Raw genomic sequence first — 14,974 nt, forward strand, 5'->3', positions numbered from 1 at the left:
AAACAAAGGCAATGATAATACCCTGATCATTGGGATTAACTGTGTCAAACTGAACCAATTAACCAGATTGTGAACCTATGAATTACTAATCTCCCCATGGTTTGTACCTCAAGATTTCTCACATTCCGCTGATTAACTATGGATTACACTAAAGAGAAAAGGAATGTGTGTAGGTTCAAGGGCTTGATCTCGGGAGGATATGTGTCTGGATCCTTGGGTGGCAGCGGCACAAACTTTTCAGGGGTGGAATGCCAGAAAATCATCTGTGTGGGTGCTCTCTTCATTACAGTGAAAAGCGTGATTGCCCTGGGCCCAGGGACAACGACAAAATGGTGTTACAGGTTTCACCAGGAAACCCACCCCTGCCCCGTCTCCAAATAGGAAGGCGGCCAAGATGCCAAGAAAAGGGGCTTCTTGACTATGAAATGGGCCTATCTCCTAATTCACAAGTTAGAAGCAAGATGTCTGAATGGTGTAAGGAAACTGCATAGTGATCTCCTTTCTCTCACCTTTAAGATTTGTCCAAAATGGAACACCCTTCCACACAGCAGCCTCTTATGTGATCTAATTCTGGAGACAAGAATCCCTAGTTAGGCCAACAAAGGATAAAAATCCTTGGGCACTTAGCTTCCAAGATAAATGCTGCACGTCCTGGCACTTGCAATGCTAAAATTGCCTGCATTTCATTAAGAGCGTGGTCACCCCCTGCTGTTGTCCCAGGTCCGCTATTAGGTTAGCAAGGTTGTTGTCGTGAAGCCTGGTACGTGCTAAGAGGACATCAGAAGAAAGACACTGGACAAGAGCACGTAGCCGTCAGAGCACAGTGTCCTGGCACAGGCTTCCCACGCTTCTCCCCTCGCAGTTAAAGCCCCGGCCTGTGCTGAGGAGCCCTCTTTCTAAAGCCACCTCTCTATATCTATCACCTGAGCACCCCTTCCGCCTCCCAGACTTGTCTTTACAATAGCCGATGAGGCAAGTGTTCTGGCCAAAGCGCAGCTCACCTCCCCTTTCTTCCTGGGCTCATAATTAAGGGGTGTCTGTGAGGCTCTCAAGCTCCTTTTGGATAAAACCAGTCTGGCCCCTGTGCTTTTTCTCACGCTTCCCCAAGCTCTCCCAGGTGGTTGTTGCAGGTGGAGGCTCACGCAGCCAAGTCCACCACAACCCCCACCACGGCCCCCAGCCAGGCTCACGGGGTGCCCTTGCCCTCGGCGCCAACGCCCCGAGGCGTCGGCATGTTTTCTGTTCTCTTTGCTCATTCCCCAGGATGTTCTGATTTCCTCACCTCCCTCTCTTTGTTTAGCCACAGAGGTTGGGCAACTGCCATGCGGCCGCAGGGTCAGAGTCCTGCTTCCTAGGAAAGGGCTTCTCCTTCACGAGTCCATCTGAAGTCACTTGTTCTACAGAGCCTCAGTCATCCCAAAACCTGGGCCTTCACCCCAACTCTGGTTACTCCCTCTCCGGGAATTGCCCATCAAAGGTCTCATGCATGAAGACCTCCCACATGGAGGCAGTGCTGTGCTCGGTCAGGAGTGCAGGCTCTGGGGTCCCCTCCCTGATCATGAATCCTGGGATCTGCCACCTGCTAGCTGTGTGACCTTGACCTTTACCCTCCTGTAAAATGGGGTTCAGGATAGTTCTTCGCTTACAGAGATATTGTGAGGATTAAATGACATAATTTGTTTAAAGTGCCTGGCTTTTGGTAAGCGTGAGGACTTTCCTAAGAAATGTTGTCGACCTTGGCCCTGTAGTCATCCTATAGATGGCCAAAACAAACAGCTTGTCCTGCCTGACCCAGTGCCTTTGCTGCCTCAGAGCAGCTGTGCTTTCCGACTGGCCCAGGGGACAGTCTACAAAATTCCAGAAGAGGCGCCCAGAGTTCACCTGGTACACCTCTCCAGAAAGGACCATGCTGTGGGTATGAAGGTCTTGCTTCACCTTCCTGAGGATCAGCTCATTTTCCTCTGCCCGATTTAAGGGTGATTACACAGTTTAACTTAGTCACCATTTTCCAAATATTTTCCTTGCTAGAGAGAACTACCCGGCACGGCTTTCTAAGAGGGAGGGCATGACCGGCACGAATCCGAGGTCAGGCTGTGGGAGAGATTGCAGCCTGAGCCTGTCCCTCCCATGTCTGCTTTCATCACGCCGTTCCCAGGTGGGAGGCCCCAGGGCCTCATGAAGGAAACTCAGAGCCTCAGATCTCAAGGGGGTTCTCTTATCCTGCCTAGCTTTCGGCAAGAGCTTGGGGTGAGAAAGAGAAGGGAAAGTGGCCAAACATAGGAAGCTCTTTTCCCTCATCCAAGGCCTTGACTCGCCAGAGATCCCTACCTCCCCTCCCGCTCTCTCTCCCCGACAAAGATTATCAGAAGAAGGAACAAATCTGCCTGGAAACGGCACAATATCCTCCTCCCCCACAATCTCCTCTGCTCGCTGTGGCTCTTGCTTGTGGGAAGGAAAAGAATGGGCGATGCCATGTTCCTTCGCAAAACACCTCCAAGCTCTTGGTTCAGAAAGTCCAGAGCCAAGTTCACGTGTTATTTGCATATACATTATGTGTTACTGCGGTTGGTCCTTCAAATGCTCACACGGAGTTCTCTGCGGTCAAGCAAGCATCCTTCGGAGGGTGTGCATTTGCTCCTGGGCGCTCTGTTGAGGACACAGGGCCTTCACTCAGCCTCATCACTTGGGTTGGGTAACTCGGGTAAGGCGTTCCTTTATCTGGTTTGTAAAGTGGAAATAATAATCCCTGTCTCCTACATGCGGTTGTCACGAGAGTTTAAAAATGAGATAGCAGGGGCCGGCTCCGTGGCCGAGTGGTTAAGTTCGCGTGCTCTGCTGTGGCGGCCCAGGGTTCGGATCCTGGGCGCGGACATGGCACTGCTTGTCAGGCCACGTTGAGGCAGCATCCCACATCCCACAACTAGAAGGACGTGCAACTAAGATATACAACTGTGTACAGGGGGGGTTTGGGGAGATAAAGCAGAAAAAAAAAAAAGATTGGCAACAGTTGTTAGGCCAGGTGCCAATCCTTAAAAAAAAAAAAAAAAGGAAAATTGGCAACAGTTGTTAGCTCAAGTGCCAATCTTTAAAAAAAAAAAAAAAAAGCTCAAAGAGTGACCTTAAACAACAAAAAAAAGAGATAGCAGATGTAAAACCACTCCGTAAACTGTGAGGAACAAGTAAGGATTTCAGCTATTACTATTGTTATTAAAACTGTCCAGTGACTAGCAGTTCTTCGGCAGTCTGAAGGGGTGACGGCGTCTTCCAAAGGCAGCTAGGGGACAGTCTGACTTACTGCCTTAATGTCAAACTACATAAAAGACCCCTCTGTCCTCTTCTGCAGTTTTTTAGGGTGCTAGATGCCGTTTTCTAGGGTGCGGCAACCCTGTCCTGTCAGTAGGATTATCCCAACCTATAGGAACTCCTAGCTGGGCAATGCCAAGGTCCAGCCCTCACCGCAGTGTGGTTAGAAATCCTGTGGGAAGTTCGTGGTGGGGTTGGGGGGAGGTAGGGAAGTGCTGAAAAGGCAGTGCTGTTTTAGGACTTAGAACGTTAGTGCCGGGAGGAATTCAGTGCTCAATGCCCATCCCCTCCATTTCACAGATGAAGAAACTGAGGTTCAGAGAGGTGCGTAGCTTGCTCAAGACTCCCAGCACCTTTAGTTAGCACTCTAGGTGGACGCAGTGAAGGTCAGTCAGACAACACTGTGGCCTGCGGGCCTGCTCAGTCACAATGCCAGAGCCCTGGGCTCTGGGGAGATGGGGATGCTGGATCAGGAGATGAAGTGCCTCCTACCCTAGACATTCTGTCTCAGTCTGCAGAGAAAAAGAGGCTCTTGGCCTCCCAGCACAGCGAAAGGCAAACACACTTAGTTAACAAGAGCCCTGGAGAAAGTGACAAGAGTGGAGAACACTGTACACACTTTCCCCTCTATCTTGCCTTTAACGCATTGCCTGGACTTAGGTGGTTTTAAAAGTCTGAGCTGCCAAACCCTTGATGGCCTCTTAGAGCTCTACGAGAGCCTAGCTCACAGAAAAAGTAGGACAGAAAAACTCGTCCCACGACTTCCAGGCAGAACCACACGGGCCCTGCAGACAAAAGATCCTCAGAAAGGTCAGGCCTCAACAAAAACAAACCCCAGCACTTTATAAATGTCATGGGCCTCATGGGGAATCAGGAAGGGAGGAGGGGGCCGGCGGTTTCTTTGGAGGGGAGCAGTAGCCAGAAGGAATGGTCCAGGAGGGACGGAATTTAAATTTGTTCTCAGGACCATCGGATTTAATTCAGCAAGTACTTATCAGCAGTCTGTGGTGTGTCCAGCCTCAAGCTGGGCACTTGCAGTTGGGGATACAGGATACGCTGAAGACTTGGCTCTTGTTTCCAAGGAGCTTGCTGGGGGTATAGGACTCTCACACATGAGTCACAAAAGACAAAAGGCAGAAGCTATGATAAAGGTCAGAGAGAAAATGCTCCAGAGGGAACGAGAAAAATCAGTGTGGATTCACGCAGTTCTGAAGGGGTTGCTGGAGTAGGGAAACATTTACATAAGCGTATACACTCTAGTTTAGTTAGTGGGCGACTGGAAGAAAGAAGGACAGATAAGAAAGAGCAGAGTTACTTAAGGAGAGGAAGACAACTTTTATAAGAAAATCTGGGACATCTTCAGGATCCTATCAGTTTGAAAGTCTTTTTTAAAAAGTGACCTGTCATTTCCCTGTCTTTGTCATTGTTTCCCACTGCACACGTATTTGCAGCACATGGGAAGTGGGAGGAGCTGGAATGTCCTCTAAATTCCCCTGACACCCAGTTCCCACCTCTGTCCTCCAGAAAAATGCGTTGTTTTGTTTTGTTTAACTTTTCAGGAGGTCACAGACTCTTTAAGAATCTGACAAAGGTTATGGGACACTTGTTCCAGAAAAAATGCAGCCACACCTACACATACGCATAGAATTTTTACACAGAATTTCAGCAGGTTCACGCCACTTGAATTCACTCTAGACTTCTTTGGGGATTTATGGACCCTAGGTTAGGAAAGCCTGCTCTCGTGTGGGTTGCTCTCAACAAGTTTAAGTTTACCTTCTCTTCATTGTCCACAGATCTAAGCTCAAGTGAAACCTCTAAGTGTCCCATTTCCCCAACTGTTATACAGGCTTCTTAGATTCTGGAAGAGTGTACAGAGGCTGCATGTTCTAAGGTGGAGCATCACCTCAAGGCTGGGTTCTCTGGGTAGCTGGTGAAAGGGGAGTGGAACCAAGAAAGGGGCTTTGGACCAGAGTCCACCTGAGAGTCAAGAACCCCTCCTGATAGTGCTGTTTCCACAAGTTTCTATCCTAGGAAGCGTGGGCCTGCAGACCTGTAGTTCTTGAAACGGAAAGCTGCCCTCAGCTCTGGGAAGCATCTTCCAGCTCCCGCTCCTCCTCCCAACTATGCACTGATACCGCTCTCGTTTCACCTTCAGATCCTGTGTGAGGACACCTTATCCTAGGGCTCAGCCTTCTCAGTACTGCGAGTCCCTGAATGAATGAGCCAAAATCTGAGAATATTTTTTCCCATCCATGCAAAACATCATTCTGAATCTAAAAGCCCAGTGGTTATTTACCAACTTGAGTCCAAGAGCATCCATCTTTAGACTTAGTTCACATCCAGCATGTGCCCTGGGATGAATGAGAGGGCAATAGGTGTGGAGGGGCTCAGGGGAAAACCAATAGGTCCACCAGTGAGAGTCCAGGCTGCCAGGCTTGACTAGAGTGCCACAATTTGTACCAGGCAAGGGAGGTAAATTCCCCAAACACCAGGATGTTGGGCAATATTTCAAAGAATGAAATTCATTGCTATCACAGCCCTTCCTTTACCCTTTTCTTCTACAATGTACTATGAAATGACCCATTGTTCCTCTATAATCTTACCCTGCTGGTTCAATTCTTTCTCAGCTTTCTAGGACCCTAAACCTATAGTTGTCTAGATATGTTTCCAGGTTGTGTAAGGGTGTGAGCACTTCAAAGGAAGATTGGGAGGGGAAGGCCCTACACATTCAAACCCTTCCACTTAATTATTTTATTCTTTTATTTTAAAAATTAATTTATTCAATAAATATTTATGGAGCTCTAATTAGGTTACGATACTAGTATATGGAGGATATCCACATTCTAGGAAACTAGGATATGGGAAAATATAAAAATGAATGAGATTGGGATTCTGCCTTCAAAGAACTTGCTGTCTAGTGGAGGAAATAAAAGGCATAAATAAACCACAATACATGATAGAAATATATATATATTTGCCCTAGCTTAGTAACTATCACATAGCAAGTGACATTTAAGCTGGACATTGAAGGATGTGTAAGAGTTGGAGAGATGAAGATGAGGAAAAGGCATTCTAGTGGGAAGGAACGGCATGAAAAGAAACTTAGAAGCTATGGTGGCGGGCCCACACACAAAACAGCAGAGTACTATTTGGCAAGAACATAGGAAAGGGGAGAAGAAAGAGAAAAGGATGGAAATCCATGATGGACTTGGCCAGTGGAGGACCTTGAACATCAGGCTTAAAAGCAGTTTGGATTTTTAGGGGATCACCGAAGGCTTCTGGGCCAAGGAGTTCATGATTATCACAGCTGTGTCTTAGAAAAATTGATTTGTTAGTTCTGTGGAAGCTTGATTGGAGAAAAAGTAAAAAAAGAAAAAAAGAAAAAAAGGAGGGGCCAGTCCCATGGCATAGTGGTTAAGTTCGGTGTGCTCTTCTTCAGTAGCCCAGATTGGTGGATTCACATCCTGGGCACAAACCTACACCATTCATTAGCCATGCTGTGGCAGTGACCTATATATAAAAAAGTGGAGGAAGATTGGCACAGATCTTAGCTCAGGGCTAATCTTCCTCAAGCAAAAAAAAAAAAAAAAAAGGGTTGGGTAGTGGCAGTGGGAAGGGTCATTTAGAGGAGGAGACTCCTACAGGAGGCTTTTTCACAAAGCTACTTCTGGTCAACTAAGCCCAAAGTGACCTTGACCTCTGTTTTCATTGGTGCTCACCACCTGGACCTCTCAAGGGGAGCAGTGCAGTGCAGGTGATAGGGGCAGACTCAAGTCCAACAAAGCTAGGCTCTGCTACAAACCAACCTCAGAGCTTTATCCATCATATGTAAAATGGGGATAACCATATCCAGATTTGTTATAAAAATTAAATGTGATAAAGTCTATTAAGATATTTATAAGCACAGATGCAAAGGGTAAGCAATTAATAAATGGTTGATATGATAATCATTATCATATGACTCACATCTGTATATAAGTGTATACAGAGCTAGGATCATCCCCTTTATTAGATTGTACACTGCTGCAGGGCAGGAAACACATTTTTGTGTGTGTGCCCTCAGTGCTTACACAACTTCTTATAGTAAGGAGGCAATCCATGAATATGAAAGGAATAGAGAACATGATAGGAGAGTAACTAGAATGTGAGTAAGATTTTCATTAAACTGCGGACAATCTGTCCTCTTGAATGGGGACAGATAGTTTCTTGCTTAAAGTGCTCTCTGTTCTCAGACATGCGATCACTCTAACTTGGTAGATACGGTGGGAAATCCTGAGGGAGACTGGAGGCTGGCAGCTTTGGGAATGGGATGAGTGTCCTCAAGACAGGACATTCCCAGTTCCAGGCAACTGTTTTGGTAAGCATTAACCCGAAGTCACCAAGGCTTCTGGGCCTGCTCCTAACAGGCCTACGTCCAGGTGTGAAGAGCGATTCATATAAAGCCCTCCTACTAGCTAGCTGGATGCCTCCATGGCAACGTTGGTCTAGGCCTGGAGAGAGGACTGGTCTAGCAAGGAGGCAGTGTGAGCTAAGAGTTAGCACAGAGCGGTATTTGGGCACTGGACAACTGCCTCTTTTGCCAGCTCTATTGCCCTGGAACTCAGACAGCTTGAACAATCCCTTCTCCTCTTTCTTGCAGGGCCTGTTAACCAAGGCTCCCTGAATCCTAACTGAGTACTTACCCCCCACGTCTGCCTCCTATCTACAAATGTGCTAAGTGCTTCCGGCAGCGAGGAAGCATGAAACAAGGTGCCTGCCTTCAAGGAGTCTCACTCCAGGTGAACAGAAAAGGTGAAATGTGGGGAAAATATGGCGCAGTGCTGAAGAGTATAAACAATGCAGTCGGGCCGCCTGGTTCAAATCCTGACTTTCTCACTAGCTGACACTGGGCAACTATTAAACCTCTCTGCGTCTTGGTTTCCTTATCTGTAAAGTAGGAGTCATAGCAGCATTTATCTTATCAGAGTCCTATTAAGGGTCAAATAGTTCTTTGTGTAAAGTTCTCAGGACAATACTGGCACATAACAAATACCCCCAAATTGTTTGTTATTATTATGATTATTATTATTGAGTTAAATAATAACATTAGACATGAAAAGCAACATGTGGCAATAGAGTATTTTCCAGGCCATCCCCTTAGAGTTTAAGCTTCTTGATAGAAGATCCTGTCCTTTATTTTTATAAATTCCCCAACACCCACCTCCAGTGCCTTGCAATCAATCAGGTGTTCAAATATTTGGTGGGAATATAATTAAGTACATTTCTAATTTCCAAATGAATGGATTAGGTAACTATGAAACTTAGGACAGTGAGACTGGTGGTATGAGCTGGGCAGTCAAGGAAGGCTTCATGGAGGAGGTGAGATTGAAGTGGACCTTGACAGACTTGGGTAGGATTTGAACGACCAAAGCAGAGGAAGGACTCCGATTATAAAAGCCTAGAACGGACTGGAGGGTTCAAGAGAGGTAGGTGCAGACTTGAGGGGCATGGCCATGGCACTCCGCATGCACACTAAGGATGGCACCAGTGTGCCCAGAGCCTGGGCTCTGAGTGTGGGGCCAGGCCCAGGGGCAGAGCCAGAATTCCCTGGGGCAGATTTTGGGCCCAGTGACAGGAGCCCATCAGCTGCTTGGAAGACCTTTGCCAAAATTCCAGTTGGCAAAGCCAAGTACTGTCTATCCTCCCAGCTCCTCTTTCACACTCCATGCCAGACAGGAGGCCTCGGGGGTGAGGCCTGGCCACAGGGGCAGGCCAATCGCGAAGGCAGGGGCTACGGTCCAAAGACCAAGCCTGAGCAAGTCAGAGGCCTGCCTGACCCCTCCTCGCTTTCTTCGGTCCCCAGGCTGAGCGGGTAGACTGCTCTGGATGGAGAAGCAGCCATGGGTGCTCGAGCCTCTGACAGGCCTCTGTGTCATGACACCCTCCACCAGGGAGAGCAGGGCGCAGATTTTTGCCCTTTTTGCACATTCTCTGAGAATCTCGGAGAGTCTCTCTTCCCCTCCCAGAGGGCAGGAGACAGGTCTTTCCTTTCTTCTGCACCTCCTCATAATGTCACTTACAGTGAGTGCTGGCACACAACGGGCACTCGCCCTGTCCCTACTGCAGAATGACCACCATAACAGTTCATAACATTTCCTCATTTTACAGACAACAGAAAAAAAAAAATAACAGTGATGCTTATATAACATGTGCCAGTCCCTATTCTACACACTTCGCATCTATTAACTCATTTAATCCTCACACTAATCCTATGAGGTAGGTACTTAACCTATAAGATATAAACATATAAATAGGTTATGAAGGAACTTGCCCAAGTTCACACAACTAGTAAACAGGTCACGCAACTAGTAATGTGGCAGCTGAACCCAGGCAGTCTGGCTCCATTGGCCGTGATTCTATGCCACCTGGATGGAGGTGGCAGAGGTCTGATGTGGGAGAAAGTAGGAACACAACGCAGGAATCCTGTCTTCTAGGTCCTTCCAAGCAATGAACCTACTCAACTCCACTGACCATCGTGGTGATGAAAACAAAACTTTTCAGGCCTGCCGTCCAGCAAGCCCTCCTTCAGTTCCTGTCCTCAGCTGACCGCGAGACCGCGGAGGGAAATGGCGCCAAACCGCTCTCAGGAGACAGAGTGCACGGGGAGCCACTTGCCTGTAAGGCAACATTGTTTTTTCCATTTTAAAGAAAATGGTAAACACCTGAAAATAAGAGTTTTTGAAAGAAAGTGACTGTCCAGTCATAACTGTAGCCAGCGTGGGCCACTGCTTTCTATAAGCAGGAAAGCTGCTTCTAAATATAGCCTGCAAAGTGCAAATCCCCAAGGAGGCCAGCCCTCGGGCCCCCATGCAGTTCCCTCCCCAAAGGCTGGGTATGGGCACCCTCGGGGGCAGGCTCCCTTCCGAGAGGCCCCGGCTCGGCCTTGCACCCCTCCCTGCCGGCAGCGCAGCACAGCCCTAGCCACCGACCCAAGTGAGTGAGGGAGAAGGAAGGAGCCAGCTTTGTCCCTGATGTGCTGGAGGAGAAAGAGCCGCTTCTTGCCTAGGTGCAAGGATCAGGGGTGCACTTGAAGACATTTTAAAATGCCTTCAACTGTGGAGCGAGGAAGACGTTAAGGTGTCGGGCTCTGGAGGGGAAGGAGGAGAAGCAAAGTGCAGAAGGGCTTCTGAGGCGGAACAGCCCCTGCCACAGGCTTGGGACCAGGGTCTTGCCAGCTCATTTTCTATTTCTAACCAACCGTCAGGCACTTGACTATCGTTGTACTCAACCTAGCAATTTAGAGACGGCATGGGTATGTGTATAACAGAACAGGATGCTCTCGGGACGAAAGTTCTAAAAGAAAACCAGAACGGAAGACTGGCCTCCACGCCCCCGCTGGACAGTCTCTGGTGACCTTTGGGGAGCATGCACGGGCATCTGCGAATTTACTCACCTGCGAATTGCCTCTGCCTCCTGTTCCCCGGGATCGGAAAGGGGAAGCGCAAAGCCCCTCTGTGCCGTGTGTGCGTGGTGTTTTTTAATCATTCTGATTCGCTGGCCCGTCTCTTGCTCCTCACCCATTTTCAGTTAGGGGAAAAAGAAGGTGAAAAAAGCACCGAAGCACAAAGGTTTCTAGGAAATTTTAGTTGCAACTCCTGGAAGGCTGGGCTTAGGTACGAATTGGGTAGAATTCCGGATTTCTGCCACACCCCTTAGGGGGCTGAGTTTACTGCATGCCCTTTAAAATCAGAGGAGATTCTTCACCATTTCAGAATTATACCAGAAAGGCATGCGGATGAGAAGATAACTAGACTGTGAGGAAGTCCAAAATATTTGGTAAAGATGATCAAGCTTGGGCGAATTCAGCTGAAATAGCAATTTGGGGGTGGAGTATTAGTCAGGAATTGGCCGCAGAATTACCTGTAGATTGAAGGGACGGTGTGGGGGTGGGGAGGAGGAAGTCTGCAATCAGGCTCAGGACATGGAAAAAGATACAGGAAAGCTGGGAGTCCTGTATGCTCAGGGTTTGAAGTCCGAACTAACCCTCGGGTATCTAGGGCATGAGCGGTAAATAGACTCAGAGATCCCATTCAGCAAAAGCAGACAGGAAAGCAAATCACTTTTCTTTGTTTGTCCTGGTTGAAGACCAAACACGGTGGCCCTCAGAAATTCCAGTGCCAGGAGTGTTCAGGCAGGGAAGGGAGGGCGAAAATGCAGCCAGCCTCTGACCACAGGGGAAAGCAGCCTAATGGCTCCTCACATGCTGTTGTCCTGCACTGAGCTCTGGAATGTTCACGAGGTTCTCTTGCATCTCTCCTGAGTCTAGCCCACAGGACCCTTCCTGCTTGCCTTCTCTTTTCCTGTGACCCCCAAAATGTCCACTGGCAAGGCTCAACATTCCTGTGTGGGACTGAGCAGCTTGAACTACTTGTGTGCGTCACAGGTAATTTTCAGCTGTTGTGGGAAAGCACTGAATGAAGAAAAAGTACTAGGTCCTGATGAGGCTTAGTATCGAGGGGAGGGAGGTGGGAGGAGCGGAGAGAAGCAGGGAGAAGGCTCTAAATGTCAGCTGCAAGGTCTCCCAGTTTCCATGCACCTTCTCAATAGAGACAAATTCCAGTTGACCCACTAATAGCTTTAGAAAACTTGACCTTTTGTAAAAACAAGGAAACTGAAATTACAGCCCTGCCTGTAGCTTGCAAGCTTTGGAAACATGGCACCAACGTGAGGCAATGTGGGGACAGTGCCAAACCAAACCAGAACCAAGAGCGGAAAGTTTATGCTGTTAACACAAAAGGTTAGTGGGCCGGGTTGAACTTGGGCAAGATCTCATAAGATCTTAGATCCAGTACGTTTTCCAACAGTGCCTTTCAATAGGAAGGGCTGTGAAATACATCTCAGTTTGGTATTGGAGCTGCGGCAAAGATCAACTCCTTTTCTTTCCAGGGAAGTCATATGAGAACTGAATAACTCCTCTTCCCTAATAATCTATCCCCATCCACTCCTGGACCAACCTACCTCAAACAGTGCTTCCTTCCTCTATTAAAAAAAATGAACCATGTCATTTAAGAACTTTTAAGGGTGTCATACTGTCTACTAAATCAAGTGTGCATTCCTTTGCCTGGTTATTTAAAAATCTTATGTCATTTAGCCCCACCCCACCTATCCACTGGTGCTGTCCCACATACACCCTCTGATCCAGTCAGGCTGGCCTGGCTGTCCCCAGACAGCTTACTCATTCCTGCCTTTGTGTTTTAATCTCTAGTACTCTCCACCTTCAACCCTGAATCTGAATTTACACTTCCTCTTTAACAATTCCCAAAAGACCCCACCTTTGGAGACTTTGCCAACTATTTTCAGTTTTCATCTTTCCCATCTCTAAGTAATTATCAAGTCATATACATGTATATACATGGACACACTTTCCCTCCCCAACCACACTGTAAGCCCCATAAATATGAACTTTATGTTACAGTGTCCCACATAAATTATGCTCAGTGAATAACTGTGGGTTAATTGCAGCCCTCCTTCTTCCATGAGTTAAAGGCTAAACAGACACACATGGTTTCATGTGGGATTTCAAAACGACATGACTTGCAAGCATGTTTGGGCACTCTAAGTTTGGTAACACAGGGGAAAAAATGCAGAGAATGGTTGTGCCTACGATAGTAAAGAGATGGGTTCAAGATAGAGTAAAACGCTTGTTCAACACTGACACTTTGAATGCTTCTCTGAAAATTAGGCCCCTCCAGGATGCTGCACTCTTTCTAGCATTCAAATCCAGGGTACCAGAACATTAAATTCTTCTGCATTCATGGCTTTTCCTCCTCATTCTCCTTCTCTTTAAGGGAGTGGGTACAAGTATGAGAAAGAGGTTGGAAGAAACCATGTTCTTCTTAAAATGAAACAGAGCAGGCACACAGACCAATGGAATAGAGAGCCTAGAAATAATAAGCCAGAAATAATTGGTTTTTGACAAGGGTGCCAAGACCACTCAATGGGGAAAGGGCAGTCTTTTTAACAAATGACGCTGGAAGAAGTGGATGTTCCCACATGAAAAGAATGAAATTGGACCTTTAGCCTGTACCATATTCAAAACATTAACTCAGAACGGATCAAAGACCTAAACTTAAAAGTTAAAACTATGAAGCTCTCGGAAGAGAACAGCGGGGAAATCGTCATGGTGCTGGGCTTGGCAATGATTCTGAGATAGGAGACCAAAAGCACGGACAACATCAACAACAAAAAGGTTATTTAGACTTCCTCGAAATTAAGAACTTTTGTACATCAAACAACGCTATCGAGGGAGTGAAAAGACAACCCACAGCGTGGGAGAAAATATTTTCAAATCATATATCTGATAAGAGGTTAATATCCAGATTATAAAAGGAAGGCATAACTTAAAGAAAAACAACAAAAAAGCAAACAACGCAATTCAAAAATGAATAAGTGAATACAGACATATCTCCACAAAGATATACAAATGGACAATAAGCACATGAAAAGATACTAAACATTATTAGTTGTTACAAAAATGCAAATCAAAACCACAATGAGATACCACGTCTCACTCATTAGGATGACTATTATAAAAAAAGAAAAAGAAGGGGCCAGCCCGCTGGCGCAGTGGTTAAGTTCGCATGTTCCACTTCCGCGGCCTGGGGTTTGCCGATTCAGATCCCAGGTGCCAACATGGCACTGCATGTCAAGCCATGCTGTGGTAGGCGTCCCACATATAAAGTGGAGGAAGATGGGCACGGATGTTAGCTCAGGGCCAGTCTTCCTCAGCAAAAAGAGGAGGATTGGCAGCACATGTTAGCTCAGGGCTAATCTTCCTCAAAAAAAAAAAAAAAAGAAAAGAAAGAAAAAGAAAATAAGTGTTGGTGAGGACATACAGAAATTGGGAGCCATGTGAGAACTGGAAGCTGGTGAGAATGTAAAATGATGCAGCTGCTGTGGAAAACAGTATGGCAAACCCCCAAAAAGTTAAACATAGAGTTACCATATGATCTAGTGATTCCACTCCTAGATATACACCCAAAAGAGTTGAAAACAGGGCGACAGATACCTGTACACCAGTGTTTCTAGCAAGATATTCACAATAGCCAAAAGCTGGAGACGACCCAAGTGTCTGTCCGTGGATGACTGGGTAAACAAAATGCGTCTATACATACAATGGAAAATTATTCAGCCTTAAAAAGAAAAAAACTTCTGATTCATGCTTCAACATGGACGAACCTTGAAAACATTATGCTAAGTGAAATAGGCCAGTCACAAAAGGACAAATATTGTATGATTCTACCTACATGAAGTACCTAGAACAGGCAAATTCATAGAGTCAGAAAGTAGGATGATGGTTGCCAGGAGCTGGCGAAGTGGAGAGGGGGAGTTATTGTTTAATGGGTGTGGAATTTCTGTTTGGGATGAGGAAAACGTCTGGAAACAGATAGTGGTGATGGTTGCGCAATCTTATAAATGTACTTAATGCCACTGAATTGTGCACTTAAGACGGTTAAAAAGGTAAATTTTGTGGTACAGATTTTTGCCACAATAATTAAAAAATAAAAAGAAATAGAACCGGAATCCAATCATGAGGAAACAATCAGACAAATCCAAATTGCGGGTCATTCTCCAGAATGACTGACCTGCACTGTTCCAAAATGTCAAGAAGATGAAAGGACAGAAAAAGGGA

The 14,974-nt window shown here is 46.6% G+C and overlaps 1 protein-coding gene across 1 annotated transcript in view; it reads right to left on the reverse strand.

Annotated features, from left to right (window-relative positions):
- NINJ2 (ninjurin 2) overlaps window positions 1-11,280 on the reverse strand; it is a 50,954-nt gene extending 39,674 nt beyond the window's left edge. The window contains exon 1 of the mRNA XM_046646341.1: window positions 11,203-11,280. The gene's annotated coding sequence lies outside the window, so the exon portion shown is untranslated. The remainder of the gene's footprint in view (window positions 1-11,202) is intronic.
- Between the last annotated feature and the right edge of the window lie 3,694 nt (window positions 11,281-14,974).

Source organism: Equus quagga, chromosome 1, assembly GCF_021613505.1.
Source record: "Equus quagga isolate Etosha38 chromosome 1, UCLA_HA_Equagga_1.0, whole genome shotgun sequence".
Classification (NCBI taxonomy): domain Eukaryota; kingdom Metazoa; phylum Chordata; class Mammalia; order Perissodactyla; family Equidae; genus Equus; species Equus quagga.